Here is a 17,558-nt window from a genome sequence, read left to right on the forward strand (position 1 = left end):
TTTTTTAATATTGTGGATGCGTTCATACTTTAAGAATCATTCCGTGGGTCAGGGGTCGGCAACCTTTTTCGGATGGCGGGCCATGTTCAAAATAAAACCTTTGATGCGGGCCGCATATTAAAATGTAACTTAAATAGTCTTTTTCTTGTTCAGTCTGTTTGCATCCACTCCTTGACAAAGGCCTCCAATGAGTTCTTCACTTCTCTCGGTTTTGTGTTATTTAGTGCCAGTTACTCCCCATTTGTGCTTTGATACCGTCTAGCTATCGTTTTTGTGGTCTTGTCATGTCACGTGTCCTACTTAGTTTCACTTCATTTGCGCAATTCTTCCAATTACATCCTCCACCTTCGTCCTGCTTCATATGCCCTTATTTTCGCATAATATGTTGTTTTTTCAGAGATACTCGTAACATAGCTCATTCGATGGACCTCAGATGGACTACAGAGCGAGTTTTATGTATGTAACGCCTCAGTTATCTCGGAAACGGCTTGCACGATTTTTATAAATTTTGTTATGTAAGGGTCTTGTAATACGGCCGATATTATGGTGGTATTTACATTGTTTTAGGATCTTCCGTTTTTCTGAAAATCTAATGAACTTTCTTATTTGAAATGGGACATCCTGTATATTTTTTGCGTTTTGAAGTCCTTAAGAAATGCTGATTATTTTTTATGTAATATTACCTATACCTAAATGCCATAATTTCTTCGTTAGTGCTATATTTATATAACAAAAAATTTAAAACAAATTATAAAAATCAATTTTCTCGGCCCGATCAGATATTATTTTAGGTTCTTCGGATCATTTTAAATAAAAAAGGTAACTTGTAATTTTTCTCTAAAGTCGATCGTTTTTGAATAGTTATAAACAATTTTATACTGGAAAAAAAATGATGACTGTAATCAAGGATCAAAATCCCAAGTAAAAAAATATTACTTTTGTAATTACATCCTAAATTCAAGTTCAAACCTTATTATGCGCAGTTTGGGCTTATTTCATTTTAAAAGATTGTTTTTTAATTATTGTTAATGCAGCATGATCGTCTGTTCTCTCATAAGCAATTCATTTACACTCTTCTTAAAAAATAATATTTTAGAATAAAACATGCCAAAAATTCTCATGGGGAGCTGATAGAAGAAGTATGGTCATTTTTCTTTGTTTTCAGTATTAAATTGTTTATAACCCAAAAACGTCCAAATGTACAAAAACGTTCGTTGTTTTCAGAACTCAATTGTTTATAACTTTAGAGAGGTATTTTAAAGAACATTTTTTTGTTAAATAAATGTAGCAATAACTCCGAAATTGCCGCATTTAGGTATAGGAAATATTACATAAAAAATAATCAGTCTTTTTTAAGGACTTCAAAACGCAAAAAATATACAGGGTGTCCCATTTGAAATAAGAAAGTTCATTAGATTTTCAGAAAAACGAAAGATCTGAAAATACCACCATAATATCGGTCGTATCACAAGACCTTTACACACCAAAATTTATAAGAATCGTGCAAGCCGGTTCTAAGATAATTGAGGCGTTCCATACATAAAACTCACTCTGTATATTAATTTTTCATCTGTTTTAAGACATTTATAACTTTCTCGATAGTAATTTTGGTAGTATTTCAGATCCTACATTTAATATTTCCATGTCGTGGTTTTCTGGTTTTGCAACGCTGAATGAGTATAATTCTGTATACATAGTAATCTTCAACAATATTTTTATTATCTTATTTTTGCCGTTTTAGTGATTCCATTTTTATCTTTTATCTGGTGTATTTGTTGTCGGTCTTTACTACTTATTTAGAGTTTTTAACACTTTCAAACTTTTGTTTTTCTCTATAATACTTTTGATTTGTTCGGTCTTATCCTTTTTCTTATTGGCTTATTAAGTTTCTTATATTCTGGTGAATTTCGGTCCATGCAACTTCTGTCCTTAATCGTCTGTTGTGTTTCTGTCTTTAATTTGTTGATTTTTCCTAAAATTGTATTAGCGCTTTGGCGGGCCGCACAAAAAGTTGCAAAGGGCCGCAATTTGCCGACCCCTGCCGTAGGTGATGTAAAAAACAAATACAGTATTATAAAACAAATTAATATTAAAAAAAACAGAGAATACGCAACGGTATGACATACCGCATATCAAAGTCTTCGTCCTGAAACATCCATGCCAGTAGTTGGCTGGTGTTATGCAATAATGTACTAACCCACAACAAGTTGTTTGGGAGATAAATTGATTTAAAACTTAAACTCAAATAAGAAATAGACTATTGCTATTTATAATTTTATTTATTTTTTAAATTATAAGATACACAACGAAAAGATACTACATTCTAAGATTATACAGATAAAATGTCAAATTTGACAGAAATAAGTGTCAAAAGCGGGTTAGGACATTTTAAAATAACTACAATTATACCTTAATAAAAACAAGCAAAACTGCTCTAAACACTAAACTTTGGTAATAATCATTTAATTTAAATATGTTTTTGGATCTAGTCCTCAAGAAAACTTTCGTCAATGTCAAAATCTAACTCGCTTCCGAACCCTTCTATATCCTCTTCAAAGTTGGCACTTGGGGTTAATATATTTTAAGTCTTTTATTTATTCTTTAGATAAAGGTTTACCGCTTGGCCATAACAATGGTAGGTGTGATTCCAGTATATTACATTTGCGGCCTTTTCCATGTTTTTCAATATTAACTTCAGTATACTCTTCCGCTTTAATATTATATTTCATGAACAAAATCTTTGGTTGATCTTTTTTTAGTAGAATTTCATGTGTTTTTAACCAACTAATATTTTGTTTATTGATATCAACCTCTCTGTTTGTAACTGCGTTTATTAAGTTTACCACTGATACCATATCCTCTTTTGTCATTCTATTCACAATAAATTTATTTCTGTTTCTACAGCCTTTCATAACGTTGATATAGTCTTGATATGTGTATATTCTTTCGTTGGTTTTTAATGCACATTCAACGTCTCCGAAATGGGAATCATTGGGTAAAAAGGAATGACCCGACAATAAAAATTTTAATTGAATAACTTCCAATGAGGGATGATTTTGAAAAATGTGCATTAACATTAGTACCAATTTTATACTTCTGTTCTGGCCGCAGCACGAATCTGACCACAAATTTAATGTAGTAACGTGAGGTTTAACATTTTCAATTATATACTTATGAAGACAAGACCCGACTTCCTGGGTTCCTCGGCCAGCTTCATGCTCTAAACATACATTAAACATCCCTTTTCCTGTGCTTCCTGGTGGGTTAGAACACTTTTGCTTATTTATACATTCGCCACATATAGCATTTGTGGGTTATTATGTTTTCTCCTAGATGTCTATGAGAGCGCCAATCAACTTAAAACATTTTTGCTTACTGCAGTACACCTCATATGGAACCTGTTTGACTAAAATCTCAATTTTGTACGAGGTGTGGGTTAGGACATTATTGCATAACACCGTCCAGTTAAGGGTTAAAGTGGCTTTAAGGAAAAATATGGAAATGGGGTGTATGAGTATAGAGTATAGAGTATAGAGACAAGAGAATATTGTTGAATTCATACATACACAAAACATTTTGCTAAATATGATAATTAAAAACAAGAAGATCGAGTTTATAATTTACACTTACGGAGAAATTTCTGCAGACCCTGGTACAGCGTTAGGTTGAACACCATAAATGCAGATCGCAAATGCAAATAAAATTAAATTGAGCTTCATATTATTAGTTTTGAAGACACAAGTGTCCTGATTCAGATTTTTTTTTCATTTTATACCCAAATATTTTTTGTTTCCTGGTAGATTATGACATAAGAACAATTGACAATACTGGACAAATAATTAAATTAATTTTACTGTTCATTTAATTATAAATAAAACAATGTATAATTAATAATTAATTAAACCGGACAATTAAAATACATATCGGATATGACATACCTGATTTGTGTGAATATACTGTTCGGATTCCCTAGTTCGTAGGTGAGATCTTCCTTCGAATTTTTTCAACGAAAACATTTCGTTTATAAATTCGCAAAAGTGTGTGTGTTATTGCTTTGCCGCTCCTCCAATACTCAGATGAGATTTATCGATGGATTCTTATGTAGTTTTTTCTTCTGAATCCAAATCTGAAAACGGCATATCGATATTTCTAACCGTCTTCGAGATAATCAACCTTATTATTATTTTCTGTCGACATACTACACGTCCAGCTGAAATCGTTGCTATTCAGTAGGCTAGTTTTTTAATCTCGACTTGTTAAGCAAAGCATAGGTTATTTACATTTGAGTTTGACACTTCGTGAATGTCAAACTAAATTTTAAATTAAGTATTAATAAAACATCAATGATATTTGATAGTGAATTTAATTATTATATAAAATAAATAAGATGTTCAAAAATACAATTTGAGTATATTTTAAAAGCAATAATTTATTAACAGCTTTAAAAATGTTTATACGAGTATAAGCCTCACCTTTATGATAAATGGACTGTTCCATTTGCTATGAAATTAAAATATAGTCGGTTCGCTAAACTCGACACAACTGGCTAATGAATTTAGTAGGTAATTTTTTTGTTTTTTGCGAATTTTGCCAAAATTGGCAAAATTACTAATTATTTAGTAATTATTAACTAATTAGTAATCATTTTTTTGCACAATTGGCAAAATTATTGACTAAAATCACTAGCCAGTTGTGTCTCAGTTTAGCGAACCGACAGTATATGAAATAATATTGTTTGGTATAAAAAATTATGGTCTGATATGTGCAATTACATCCTTCTAATGGAAAAAAATATTTGAAGATTTTTCTCAAATTATGAATACCGACAACGGTTTTTCATTTATAACTCTTTTATTTTTAATTTGACAAAGAAAAGTTTTTCTTCATAAAAAGCTCTTCATGTTCTAAGATTTATGATGCAACCATCAAATTAATATAAAATTTTATTAATTTTATACGAGGTATATAAAAAATATGAATTTCGATCAAGAGTAAACTACCTTTATAGTTCATAACATTTAAATTAGAATGATATGGGCCATTCCACGAACATACGCCTGTTTTGGATTACTTCGACAATGAATATTTTACTGTGCAACATAAGAAGTACGAAAGTAAATGGCGCTAATAATTATTCCAATAAACAACAATGTAATTTACAATTTACTTTCGTTCTTCTGATTTTGCACAGTAAAATATTCGTTGTCGAAGTAATGCAAAACAGGCGTATGTTCGTGGAATAGGGTATATAATTGCACATTAAAACATAATTATTAATTCTTAACTACTTTTCATAATAGCATTTTTCCATATTATGAATTAAAATAAGTAAATAAACAAAGTTTTCGTTATGATAATGCTCGCATTTTCAGCTTGTTTTTTATTTATTTAACGTATGGACTTTTACAGTATGATAACTACATACACATATTTTATATAATATGTTATGCAGATACTAAAGTAGAATTAATGCAATTAAAAATATTCATGTCAGATTTACACAGTCATTTAGTTGCTACTTGGAAACATTCCATAAAGTCCTGGAAGTTTCCACGGTGGGCACGATTTGGGCAGTCTAAAACACAAATTCTTATTATGGTCTGTCTCTAAATGTTCCGCAATCGCTGTGTGGACTTTTCCTGCATCTAAAAGAGGCAGGAACTAAAATTCGAATTTTTATTCTCTGATACCTTTTAATATGTAAAAATAAGGCAAAACAGAATGATGAATTAGATCTATAATTACATCCATGACCTGGCGTTTACCGTGAAAACAATATTTAGCGAACTAACTAAAATTTGTTTATTCAGTAAAACCTGTCAATAACGGTCACTAAAAATGATCGAACTAATGGCCGATATTAAAAGGTGGCCGCTAATACCAGGTTTTGTAGTCCACAAATTTTGGTTTGGGGAACTTTGAAACTGGCCGGCTAGTTCAGGTGGCCGGTTTTGACAGGTGGTCGTTAACACAGGTTTTACTGTTGTACCATAAAACATAATTTTACAAACAAAGTACTTATTTATTCTTAAAAATAATTAATTATCGTTACAAGACAAACACATGGAACTTTTCACAGAGTGAGCAACACAAAGTTTTCACACACTATACAGTAATGCCGGGACTTTCGGCCTTTTTTTATTTGGCATAATTAACACCGACCTTGTCTAATTGAAATAGTTACCTCATTAACACGAGGTTACCTCGTAGTCTAGACACTGTTGAGTGAACACGTAAAATAAACATAAAATACAAGGTATATGTAAGTACACCAAACGTTTATTTTTGTATGTGAATTCATCGTGATGTTGTAAGTCATCTACTTTTTTTAATGTTTAAAACTATAATGGAGCTAAAACTTGATAAACTAATTCAATCAATAGAAGAAATGAAATCTGATATCCATTCAATAAAAACTGGCATGGAACTAATGCGACAAGAAAACGATGAATTGAAATTAAAGTTCAGTCAACTTGAAAATAAAATAGTAAATCTGGAAAATAATCGAAATAAAACAATATAGTTGTATATGGACTGAAATAAAATCTTTTTCTAAACCAAGACGCAATTATAGAAGACGTATTATCGGTAGTTAATGAGAAAATGGAAGGCAAGTTGGAAGAACGTGATATACAGGATGTCTATAGGATTGGCTATAAAAAAGAACGCAGAGATCGACCGACAGTTATAAGACTTAATTCAATTAAAAAAAAATATCAAATTATGAGAAATGCTAGGAAATTAAAAGACACCAGTTATAGTGTATCAGAGCAGTTTAGTAAAAAAACGATAGAAGAAAGAAAACAACTGGTCCCTTACTTGAAGAAAATTAAAGATTCTGGTGCAACGGCTTTTATTAGACATAATTATATAATAGTGGACAACAAAAAAATGTTTTTGACAGAGATTAAGCAAAAATTCGACGATTCTAAAAAACCAATTTCATCACAGCAACAACAAAATTCATCATCGTCTTCAAAAAACTACAGTTTGAGAAGTGGAATACGGAGCTAAATCCGAATTCAACTGAACAATGTTCGCAAAAATTCTCATTAATGCATCTTAATGTTCATTCAATTCGCAATAAAGTTGATGACATAAATATTTTTATTGACGATTATAGTTCAGAAAACTGTATTGACGTGATCTGTTTCACAGAGCATTGGATGCAAGAGGGAGAATTTGACTTTTACTCTTTAGAGGACTATCAATTAATAAACAAATATTGTAGGAAAACGGATTCCCATGGTGGAGCGGCCGTTTTTTCTAATAAAAAATTTGATTTTAGTCCAGTTGTTAATTTAGAAACTGTTTCAGTAGATAACAAAATTGAATTTACCGTTTTAAACAATCATAATTTAAAATTAGTAATTTCTTGTATTTATAGACCCCCCTCGGGAGATTTGCAAATATTTTTTAATGTGTTGTGCGATTTGTTAAGTGAACTGTATTTAAAATACAGAAATTACAATTTATAATTTGCGGCGATTTTAATATAGACTTAAAATTTAAGAATAGGAATGTTTTTGATTTTGAAAACATATTGACAATGTATAATTTAATACCAACTATTTTAGAACCTACTAGAGTAACAATAGCGTCTGCTATACGAATAGATAATATTTGTGTTAATTTGAATCCTAAACTATTATTTGAGGGGTCTACATTTGAACTAGGAGTGTCTGATCACAAAGCTCAAATTTTAACCATAAGTGTGGATAAAGCTGATGCTATTAATCAATATCATCTGGTTAGATCCTTTTGTCAAACTAATAAATTAAAATTTCTTGAGTATCTTCGTCAGTGCGACTGTAATGATGTATATGAAATATCAGATGTGGAAATAGCTTATAATGTTTTTAATGAAAAAATTGGTTCGGGCTTCGAATACGCGTTCCCGACTAAACGTAAAAAAATACATAACAAAAGAAATTTTAAAGGTTGGTTAACTCCCAGAATAAAAGTATCGTCAAAAAACAAAAGATTCTTATTACAACTAAAAAAATATACAAATAATATTACCATAAAAAACTACATTAAAACGTATTGTCGATGGTTACAACAAATAATTAAAGAGGCAAAAAATAAGTACTTCCACGGTATAATCAACTCAAATAATAAATCTAAAGCGACATGGAATTTAATTTCACATTTTAACAAAAAAAACATAACAGCTAAGAAAGATATATTTATTAAAAAAGATGATATTGATATCACAAATCCAACTGAAGTTGCAGAAGAACTTAAATCTTATTTTCAACACATTGCATCAAGTATTATTCCTAATATCAAAAGTAAAAAATCTAGTGATAACTATTTGCAGAGTTTACCGGCAAATAATTTAAGTTCATTGTTTTTTGGACCTTTAATAGAAACTGCTGTCAGGGAGTGCATTTTGTCACAAAAACCAAAGAAATCCGCGGGGCTTGACAAAATTCCAATTACCCTTGTTAAAGAAAATATTGATACCCTTTGTAGGCCTTTAGTTTTTCTTTTTAATTTGTCTCTTGAAAACGGAATATTTCCTAAATGTTTTAAAAAATCGGTAGTTATTCCTGTACATAAAAAAGGTGATAGGTTTAATATAGAGAACTATCGCGGAGTGTCTCTATTACCGTCCCTTTCAAAACTATTAGAATGGTGCGTAAATAAACAATTACTTCTTTTTTTAAATAAACATAAAATTCTAACAACTTCTCAATATGGCTTTAGATCTGATATGAGTACTACAGATGCAGCATTTTCTCTAATCGAAAATGTGCATAAAATCTTGGAAGCAAAACACCATCCTCTTGGTATTTTCTGTGATTTATCGAAATCATTCGATTGCGTAGACCATCAAATACTACTGGACAAGATCTACTACTACGGCATTAGAGGTACACCACATAAATGGTTTCAGACATACCTATCACACAGAAAAATGTGTGTTAGAATAAATAATTCTGATAGTAGCTGTGAAGCATTCTATTCAAATTTCGCAGAAGTTCAGTGTGGAGTTCCACAAGGGTCTGTTTTAGGACCAACACTGTTTCTTATCTATATCAATGACTTGGTAGCTAGTTTCCCGAATACCACATTTTCACTTTTTGCAGATGATACGAGTATAGTAATTAAAGGCGATGGTTCTGATACATTAGCATCCTGTGCCGCTACTACAGTTGAAGAGATATCAGACTGGTTTCTCGCCAATAAATTGGTTCTGAATATTAGTAAAACACAAAGTATCCGTTTTAATTTGTATCAAAATGTGAAAGATGTTTTTATTAAAGTAGATCAAGAAAGCATTACTTCTTGTCATACAATTAAATTTTTAGGCATAAACATAGACAGCAAACTTGATTGGAATTACCACATAACTGAACTTAATAAAACCCTCAGCAGAGCTACATATGCCATAAGAGCAATTAGACAAAATACAAATTTTTGTGTGGCAAAAATAGTTTATTTTGCTCAATTTCAAAGTATTATGCAATATGGTGTGGAATTTTGGGGCGCGGCTAGCACAGCAGAATCCACATTTGTGGCTCAAAAACGAGCAATTCGAGCACTATTCAACTTAACAAATAGAACTTCATGTAGACCTCTCTTCAAAGATCATGGAATAATGACGCTCATTAATATTTATATTTATAAGATGTCTCTACTTATACATAGAAAACGACATGAATTGTTAAAACCTTCTGATATACAGTCACAATACACGCAGGCAAGATATAATTCTTCCCAATTATAATTATAGACGTACTCGAAATGGTCCATTGTACTCCGGTATTAAAGTATACAACCATTTGTCCACTGGGATTAAAGCACTTTCAATAATATGTAAGTTTAAAAAAAAATAAAAAATTGTTAGGTCAATATGTTTTTCATAGTCTGGATGAATTCTTTTTAATAAATTTTAATGATCTAGACCAGCGGTTCTCAAACTTTTTGAATTATGTACCACCTAGAGTCCTTTTTTATTATTATTGGTACCACCTACATTTTTAGATTGTATTACCAAGACTAATAAATACTACTTTTTTTGATTTTTTGTTGTGTTTTGTGTACCACCGCAAATAATAATATGTACCACCAGTGGTACATGTACCACAGATTGAGAATCGCTGATCTAGACGGTTCCAACGCTTAGGCTAAAATCACATATTGTTCTTGTACAAATATTTTTGTTAAAATTATATTTATTGTAAATTTGTGATTTTTTGGAATAAAGATAACTAACTAACTAACTTGTCGACCTAGTCCCGTAACTCTGTTATCTCCAGGTGAAACATCAGAAACGGCCAATTCAGGATATGCAATTTTCGTCATTTGACGTAACTGAGAGTGCATATTATTTGTGGTTTGATATCTGGTGGAAGGCACTTATGGAATAAAATTATTTTTGTCATTGTTTTAAACAATTTTAAAAAACGCCAACACTCATCCATTTTTAAATATAAATATACGATTTTTAAACCTAAATTTGATTGTACAGAGTGATTTACGCAAGTCTAGCATAGTTCATAAGCTTTATTTTTAATGAAACACCCTATATATTGTTATATTTTTAAAAGCTGCTTAACAACCTGATTTCATCGAACTACATCATGTATGGTATATTATGAATAATACAGGGTGAAACTTTGAAATTATAGTGTGTGGAAACCACTTATGGAATAAAATTGTTTGGGTTCTTATTTTAAAAAATAATAAAAAACGTTAAGATATATACAATTTTAAAATGTAATTTTGCACTGTCTAAACATAAATTTAAATATACAGGGTGACTCACGCAAGTCTAGCATAGTCCATGATCTTTAATTTAATGAAACACCCTGTATATTTTTATATTTTTAGAATATGCTAAACAACGTCACATCAAAAAAGAAGTGTATTATGTAGGACCTATATTATGAATAATACAAGGTGAAATTTTAAAATTATGTATAATTTTCGTCAAGATACGAGTATTAAAAACCTACATCAAACTTTGAAATTAATACTTTATCATACTTTAAATAATGATATTATTTTTAAATTAGCTAAATAAGACATACACTTTCTAAACTAAAAGTATAAATCTATTTGGTTTTGTATTTAAGGTCTGCCGAAATTTATAAATAATTTCAAAATTTCACCTTGTATTATTCATAATATAGGTCCTACATAATACACTTCTTTTTTGATGTGACGTTGTTTAGCATATTCTAAAAATATAAAAATATACAGGGTGTTTCATTAAATTAAAGATCATGGACTTTGCTAGACTTGCGTGAGTCACCCTGTATATTTAAATTCATAATGGACCCTGCATAATACACTTTTGTGAGATGAGGTTGTAAAGTAGCTTCTAAGAAAATAAAAATATACCTACAGGGTGTTGTTCTGAAGCTATTTCCTTGTGGCATTTTTATAATTACGTATTTTTTATGGGAAATAAGCCACAATTTTACTAAAAAATGAATTTATTAACGTTTCGAAGCCCAAATCGGGTTTCGTTGTCAAAATACAAAATACTATTCTTAATTTTTTATAAATTAATTTTTTACTTTATAAAAATTAAAAAAACGTTAATAAATTCATTTTTTAGTAAAATTTTGGCTTATTTCCCATAAAAAATACGTAAATACCTACAGGGTGATCCATTAAACTAAAGATCATGGACTATGCCGTACTTGCGTGAATCAGCCTGTATATTTAAATTTATGTTTGTAAACCGCCCTTTTGAATTTAAAAGTAGACGTGTCCCAGCATTTTTTATAATTTTTTAAAATAAGGACACAAGCAATTATATTCCATAAGTGGTTTCCATACTTAAAAATTTCAAAATTTCACCCTGTATTATTCATAATATACCCTACATGATATAGTTCGCTGAAATCAGTTAATCAAGCAGCTTTTAAAAATATAAAAGTATACAGGATGCTCCATTAAAAATAAAGCTTATGGACTCTGTTGGACTTGCATAAATCACCCTGTAAATTTAAATGTATGTTTAGAAAGTGCACATTTTTATTTAAAATTCGACGGGTCTCAGCATTTTTTATAATTTTTTGAAACAAGGGCAGAAATAATTTTATTCCATAAGTGCCTTCCACACTGTCTGTATACATACAACATTTTATTTCACCAATTCTGGTTTTAAGTCAAAAGGGGAAAGTCTAAAGTCTAATAAAATCGCTTCGCCTTGTTTGTTTCCCATCGTAATTTTAATTTTAATTTTACAAATTTTTAAAGCGTTTATTGCTGAGATATCTGATAGGTTATAAAACAGTACCATGTGTCAATTGCATGTTTGGCGCTGTGTTGCGTATTGTTGTGCCATTTTGTCTACTACGCACATCAACATCTCCTTTTGTGTCCCTGCATGGGTAATAAGAACGTGCACAAAATGATATATGAAGCATTTTAATAAAGGGGATCGTGTGTGAAGGATTCCAAGAAAATCAGTTTCTGTATTCATTCTCCTTTTTTTGGGTGATTCCGGGGAGAAATGGGGGTGCATTATACAAATTTGTAAATAACATCAGTACATGGTTAATCGCTGAAAGTTTTTTTACTCTAGCATAATCGTTTCAGATGGTATAAAAATGTGGTTACCAAATAAAAACCTATACCAAAAAATCAGCCACTTATTTATGACTAATTGGTGCAGAGTTTCTTCTTGATTCCCATTAGAGTTAGGAAAAAAAATTTTTTTTTTCGAAAACATCTTTTTTTAAAACTTGTCAACTTTGGGGCGCCACTCGCGATAATCGGTGGACGATAGACATATGCTGTTATAAATAGATTCTAGAAAATATCTCTTCATATTTATATTAAGTAACTTTTTTGTAGAACGTACAAGCACCCCTTGATATACCAGAAAAAAAAAAAAAAATAAAACCACTCTTGTGTCCAGTTTGCGAGATTCAACCCCTGTTTGAATCGTACTATCAGACCAACGCTGCTTTATGCTAGCGAGACACTTCTCTTCCAATTTCCACATTTGATCGTTGGCAGTAGTATAAATTTGATATCAATCTTACATCCTTTATATCCAGGTTCTTGTTCTTGAGTACTTATCCAAATCTCGGTTAACATCCAAGCATCATTAAAAGAAAATAGTGCCTCTGTTGTGTCTACTCCATTCTGAAATCCAAACTGGGAACCGCTAATATCCATATCCAGCTTAGAGTGTAGCTATATCCATATTATGGATAATTTTTAGCAGCGTTTTTAAGGTATGTGACAGACTGATCGTTCGATAATCACTACATTCTTTAGCATTTACTTTCTTTCGTAAACAAATAAATGTTTGTGTCAGCATTTCACGTGGAATGATTCGTGTGTTAAGCCGGGTCCAGACACGTGTAATGTAATGCGTAACGTAACGTGTAATGAAACGCGAATTCTGCGTTTGGACGGCACTGCGAGCATTACATTTACCATTCGCGCTGGAGCTCGCCGGGATCCGGTGCCAGTCGGTTTTTGCGTGAACACAAAGGTGCTCCAAATACTATTGACTGTGATACATCCAACTCCCACAGAAATCTGGAAGCACGTTGCCACTAGCGCCACTGTCGGCTTGCGGTGAAACTACGTTGTGACAACGTAAAATTTGACTTAAACATTCAAATTTAATTTTATAAATTTTTGAATAACAAGCTAATGTTGCTAAATTAAATTAAAATAAAAATAGTTCAAGCACTTATACAAAAACAATAATAAAGCAATTTTATAAATGTAAGGTTAGATTGATCTGATTATCACCGTAGACCGCCTAGATGGCGCTATTTTTGTTGCTTCCTCAAATGTAATGGGAAATGTCAAGAGTTGTATGTATTACAGACTGTAATACATACAGACTGTAATTTACAGTCCATAGTATTTGGGCGCTCGCAGTACCCGTTTGGACGGCATTCGTGAAAGTTGTACCGTGTGGACGTGTGACGAGCAATCGCTTGACGAATCTACCTGCTTATACCAACAAAACCCCGGTATTTGGGATCCAAAATTTTTTTTCGAGAGTAAATAAATAATTCTGCTGTATGTATTTTAATAGGAAAATATGTATCTACATAAAATGCTTCATACCTACATATCGTATGCATTTCATGTTTATTAATAGATGCGTGCACAGAAAACGTAATTTGGTTTTTTAATAAAATAGGTTACATTGCTGTATCATTGACATAAAAAGGCCTAAAACCATATAAAGATACAGGGTGTAACAAAAATACAGGTCATAAATTTAATCGCATATTCTGGGACCAAAAATAGTTCGATTGAACCTAACTTACCTTAGTACAAATGTGCACGGAAAAAAAGTTGCAGCCCTTTGAAGTTACAAAATGAAAATCGATTTTTTCCAATATATCGAAAACTATTAGAGATTTTTTATTGAAAATGGACATGTGATATTCTTATGGCAGTAGTATTTTAAGAAAAAATGATAATGAAATTTAAACACCCCATAAAAATTTTATGGGGGTTTAATTCTTTTCAACCCCCCCAAACTTTTGTGTACGTTCCAATTTAATTATTATTGTAGCGCCATTAGTTAAACACAAGTTTTTAAAAACTTTTTTGTTTCTTAGTACTTTTTCCAAAAGTCAGTTTTTATCGAGATATTTGAATATTTGTCAAATCCACCACATATTTGTATATGGTAAAGTACGATTATGGAGACTTGGTAATAATATGAAAATTTATTTATGATTTACATTTTTAAGTATATTTCGAACCATATTAGAAAAGAAGCCACATCTCGATAAAATATGCTTTATCAAAAAAATACAAAGAGGCAAAAAATTTTAAAAACATTGTGTTTAACTAATGGTACCGCAGTAATAGTTTAATTACATTTGGGGGGTTTAAAGGAACAAAACCCTCATAACATTTTTATGTAAACATATTAAAAAAGAAGCCGCAACTCGATAAAAACTGCCTTATCGAAAAAATAATACGAGGCAAAAAAGTTTTAAAAATATTGAATTTAACTAATGGCACCACAATAATAATTTATTTGGAACGGACACAAAAGTTTGGGGAGGTTTAAGGGAACAAAACCCCCATAAAATTTTTATGGGGTGCACAAATTTCACTATAATTTTTCGTTAACATGTTCTTTCTATAAGAATGGCACATGTCCATTTTCAACAAAAAATCTCGAATGGTTTTCGATATATTCAAAAAAATCGATTTTCATTTTGTAACTTCAAAGGGCTGTAACTTCTTTTGTGTGCATATTTGTACTAAGGTAAGTTAGATTCATTCGAACTATTTGTGGTCCCAGAATATGTGGTTTAATTTATGACCTGTATTTTTGTTACACCCTGTATATACCTATGTATGTAATATGTACATACATATTTTATATAGTATGTACATCGTATGTACTATTATCATTATTATAATTATATTTAGTACATTTATTTCTACTAACCACAAATGATCGGTTATTAGAATATCCCAGTTATAGTATTATTTTTGATTGGTACGAAGGATATAAAACAGTATTGCTACCTGAGAACTGTTATAAATGAGCAGTGGAGCAATGTACAAATGTACGGTGTTTAACGAAATGAGCTCCATATTCAAAAGCCTCAACATATCCCTAAATACAAAAATGAGACATTTGAGATGTTACGTTATCGCTGTATTATTGTACTGAGCGGAGGCATGGACGCTTACAGACACCACTATTAAAAAATTTAAAGCATTTGAGATATGGCTTTATAGATTACAGTATCTGGGACACGTTATGAGAAATCAGCATCGTTACTCCCTGATGCAGTCCATATTGCAAAGTAAAGTCAAAGGTAAGCGCGGATCCGGTAGAAGGAGAATGTCATGGCTGAGGAATTTGGGAACATGGCTTCGAACCGCAGCGAGCAAGGTTATGATTTCCAATATGATTTCTTTCATCCGAAACAGATAGGAACCAGAAGAAGAAGAATATGAATCTCTTGTCGTCAAAAATCTTAATGTTAGTGCCAGTCTATCTTGTTGCGAAATTGCAGATTTCATGACAGTATCTTGTCTTAATATTTTAGATGCAATCTACCTATGTTAATAAATATTCAAAATCAGTAAGCGGCATCCGGGTAAAGTTTTTTAATATTGGCACTCATTTGCTGAGACTTTAGATCCTCAAGTAAACTAGATCTTTTCTGATACAAATCAGTTTTCCACCATTGGCGCACCGAACGTTATTTCCGGTCTTCAGTTAGTAAATATATACAAATAAAAGCAGTACCTACCTGCTGTCACGACATCCCTATTCGGCTGTTCATAGCAACTGAGTAAAATCAATGAGTAGCAACGTAATCTTATATTACACGTTACCTTGTCTGGACCCGGCTTTAAAGATTGTGTTAAATAGTTGGCCTAAAAGATCTATAATTTTTTCATTGACTAGTTTTAGCAATTCGCTTGGTGTTTCATCTGGGCTAGCAGCTTTATTATTTTTCATGAACTTTACTGCATGCATAACTTTTCATTTTGATATTTCGGGTCCCTCGTTTTTACTCTGATTATCTTCATATACAGGGTGTAACAAAAATACAGGTCATAAATTAAATCACATATTGTGGGATCAAAAATAGTTCGATTGAACCTAACTTACCTTAGTACAAATGTGTAAATAAAAAAGTTATATCCCTTTGAAGTTACAAAATGAAAATCGATTTTTTCCTATATATCGAAAACTATGATGGATTTTTTATTGAAAATGTACCTTTGGCATTATTATGGCAGGAACATTAAAAAAAATTATAGTAAAATTTGTGCACCCCATATAAATTTTATGTGGGTTTTGTTCCTTTAAACTCTTCCAAACATTTGTGTACGTTCCAATTAAATTATTATTGTGGTACCATTAGTTAAACACACTGATTTTAAAACTTTTTTGCCTTTTAGTACTTTTTCGACAAGCCAGTGTTTATCGAGATATTTTGAATATTTGTCGAATCCAAATGACTAAGGACCTGTTAATGATCTGAAAATTTATTAATTTATATTTTATATTTTTAGGAATATTTTGAAACATATTAAAAAAGAAGCCACATCTCGATAAAAGGTTGCTTATCGAAAAAATACTAAGAGGCAAAAAAGATTTAAAAACACTGTGTATAACTAATGATTCCACAATAATAGTTTAATTGGAACGTACACAAACATTTGGTGGGTTTAAAAGAACAAAACCCCCATAAAATTATTCTGTAAACATATTAAAAAAGAAGCCTCATCTCGATAAATACTGGCTTATCAGAAAAAATGCTAGGAGGTAAAAAGTTTTAAAAAAATTGTGGTAAACTAATGGTACCACAATTGGGGGGTGGGGTTTAAGGGAAGGGGGGTTTAAGGGAACAAACCACCATAAAATTTTTGTGGGGTGTACAAATTTTACTGTTATTTTTTTTTAACATGTTCCTGCCATAAGAATGCCACATGTCCATTTTCAAAAAAAATTTCTAATAGATTTCGATATAAGGTAAGTTAGGTACAATCGAACTATTTTTTGTCCCAGAATATGTGATTTAATTTATGACCTGCATTTTTGTTACACCCTTTATATATTTTTCTGTCTC

The 17,558-nt window shown here is 31.1% G+C and overlaps 1 protein-coding gene across 2 annotated transcripts in view; it reads right to left on the reverse strand.

Moving 5' to 3' along the window:
• LOC114331187 (uncharacterized) overlaps positions 1-17,558 on the reverse strand; it is an 81,279-nt gene that overhangs the window by 22,287 nt on the left and 41,434 nt on the right. The window contains exon 1 of one of the 2 annotated variants that reach the window (XR_007698443.1): positions 3,631-3,762. The exons of the other annotated variant lie outside the window; for it this stretch is intronic. The gene's annotated coding sequence lies outside the window, so the exon portion shown is untranslated. Of the gene's footprint in view, positions 1-3,630; positions 3,763-17,558 lie in introns of those variants that run through there. 2 annotated transcript variants of the gene reach the window in all.

Source organism: Diabrotica virgifera, chromosome 5 (assembly GCF_917563875.1).
Source record: "Diabrotica virgifera virgifera chromosome 5, PGI_DIABVI_V3a".
Classification (NCBI taxonomy): Eukaryota; Metazoa; Arthropoda; class Insecta; order Coleoptera; family Chrysomelidae; genus Diabrotica; species Diabrotica virgifera.